Source organism: Lactuca saligna, chromosome 8, assembly GCF_052625555.1.
Source record: "Lactuca saligna cultivar CGN05327 chromosome 8, ASM5262555v1, whole genome shotgun sequence".
NCBI lineage: Eukaryota > Viridiplantae > Streptophyta > Magnoliopsida > Asterales > Asteraceae > Lactuca > Lactuca saligna.
In genome coordinates this window covers 53,179,219-53,181,874 of record NC_136424.1, presented here as the reverse complement: position 1 = coordinate 53,181,874, position 2,656 = coordinate 53,179,219, and the positions used below count along the sequence as shown (strand labels likewise).

The 2,656-nt window shown below is 31.5% G+C and overlaps 1 long non-coding RNA gene across 1 annotated transcript; it reads right to left on the bottom strand.

The window, feature by feature from the left end:
• Positions 1 to 1,076: 1,076 nt before the first annotated feature.
• LOC145012227 (uncharacterized) lies at positions 1,077 to 1,830 on the bottom strand. Its single transcript, XR_013664415.1, has 2 exons — positions 1,395 to 1,830; positions 1,077 to 1,234 (listed from the first exon to the last, which is right to left on the bottom strand). It is a non-coding gene; the product is annotated as an uncharacterized LOC145012227 (long non-coding RNA).
• Between the last annotated feature and the right edge of the window lie 826 nt (positions 1,831 to 2,656).

The window sequence follows — 2,656 nt, the reverse complement described above, 5'->3', positions numbered from 1 at the left end:
TTTGGTTTTGATTTTTTGGCTCACCCACACTAATAAATAAAATTAATTTTAAACATTTGACTATAGCGATGGATCAGCGAAGAGAAATTTTTTTTAAGGGCTAGCGACCGGCGACCGTCATTAAAAATAAAATCTGTCTTTTATCCGTCACTAATGGTGAATATATTCTTTCCATCGTTGATTTTGGTGAGAGCTATCGCTCTCGAACTTTGTAAGCCACTTTATACGACTCTGAAGAATTCTAACGTACTTATGCAGATTTTGTTTTAGTTCATCCTTTTTTTTTTGGGTTCATCCAAACATTTTTTCAATTATACTTGTCTCATAAAAGAGCATAATCACTTTGACCTTGTCAGTTGTCGCTGGTTGTATTTGTGTATTTGTGATCAAACTAATATCATATCAATGTACGTTTCACACGTGAGCTAAAATTAGATGATAATCTAAGTTGTTTTTGACACTTCTAAATATTTCAATTACAATAATGGTCATGTGAAAATTAAATCAACACCATCATTTTCCTTTGGGATCATGTATTTAACCGAAATCAAAATTTGTGTTTGTAAGTATATAAATACTAAAGTAGTACTCATTAAAAGATGTTTTAATAAAAATTGACTTGATCAAATCTTTGATAATGTTCATGAAGTTGAAAGAAAAAGAACACCTATACATAAAACCCTAATCTTCATTTGATACATGTGGCTTAGGGTTTACTATATTTGACTTCAATTCATGTTCCTTTTTTTGGTCCTAAAAAGCACCTGTTGAATTAAATGTCAGTGTATTGGTTTTAGGAACAAAAAAGTCTTCTTTCCCTTCGACAGTAGCCAAAAGTAAGGCAAAACCCTAGGCGACAAATGTATATTTTAAATTCCAAATTTACCCCTCACACAGTATCAATCAACCCATGATTATGCGAAGGATTAAAGCGTCTTTACACACATTAACTACAAGTCAATGCTATTTTTGGCTAAAAAAAACTGAACCACAAAGTAAAAGCAGTAAATTAAACGACAGACATGTAAGCACATAGAATTTAATGCCCAACACAATAAATTCTTTGCCAGAAGGGATTCAGAGGAAACAAGAAGTTAAAAGAGAGAATTTTTCACTTGTACACTATGCATTACAAATTGTATTCAGATTTTGACCTTTCAACCCTAAAAAAGCTAACAGTAACAGTAAATTCCCACCCTGTCCCTCTTCACAAATTCTAGACTGTAAGCTCAAGCTGAAAAAGCCAAAAGCTTTGCTACCATTAATTCTAATTCAGAAGGTAAAATAATAAAACAAAAAAGTAATAATTAAAAATAAATAAGAATCAACATTAGCAAAGCTCTTTGAGGGAGTGAACGAAGTTTGAATTATTTAATTATGAAGAGGGTTTGGACCTGTATGAATTATTCTTTTATCTTCATCATACACATTGCCTTCTTCTCCGGATGCTCCTAGTGGTGATTGAATTGGTGCTGACACAACTCCACCGTGCTCTGGTGGTTGTGTTTTGAACAACATAGCTTTCCGGCTAGAAGATACTGAACTCCGGTGGTGGTGGTGGGCGGATAACGGTGGTAAATGAGTGAGAATTAAGATGACCCCGATGAGAAAAAGTTGAAATGTTGAATTAGAATCACTTCTCGTTCTTCCTCTTCTTTCTGCTGATGCTTTCTTTGGAGAAACTTGAGCCATTTGAAAAACTGTTTGCAGAAGACTAATTTAAAAGCTAAGAGTGAGATCTTTGACTTGCACAAAGTAAGGGGAATTGGGTGTCTTATTATCAAGTTAAATGACAAAAACCCTTTTGATGAGAGGGGGGAAGGTGGGGTGAGGGGGGAGGGGGGATGGGGTTCACTGTAAAGCTTCTTACTTCTACTTCTCTTCCTTATCTTATGGGTCTAAGTCACATGATCGTGACCCTTGATTCCTGGAACCTTCTTATATATATCTTATTATCTCTGGTTCTGAATCTTTGGACTTTGCACCTTTTAATTTGACTTGGTTAAATACACCACCTAAACTATTACAACATCGTGTTTTGGTATCTTTAACTGAATACCATTAAGTTATTGCAAATAGTATAATGAGTAAATGTTTAAAATTTTGGTCGTTTTCGTTTATTATATATTATAAAACTTCCATCAGATCCTCTCTTCATAGGAAACTACTATACACAACTTTTGATGGTATATAATTTTTCAACTAACACATTAATTATTATTATTATTATTATTATTATTATATATATATATATATATATATATATATATATATATATATATATATATATATATATATATATATATATATATATATATATATTCTTCACAAAAATAAAAGGGAGACTGTTAATATTAGTAACTTATAATCAAACATATAAGAAATAATAATGGTCAGAGTTTGCCTAAGTTCTTTTGAAGCTACAAAATCGTATAATTAGTATTACCCAATTTTTATATGAATATTACAAGCTTCTATATCTAGGTTTGAGTTATTATTATAATGCTGTTATATTGATATTAGAAAGGTGTACGTTGAAAAGGTATTTACTAGTTAATGATCAGGACATTGATCATTAAAAACAATTTAGTGGCTTTGAGGAAAGTTTTGGTATATTTTAACGGGCAAAATGATTCACACGACTAATAATTGGTTT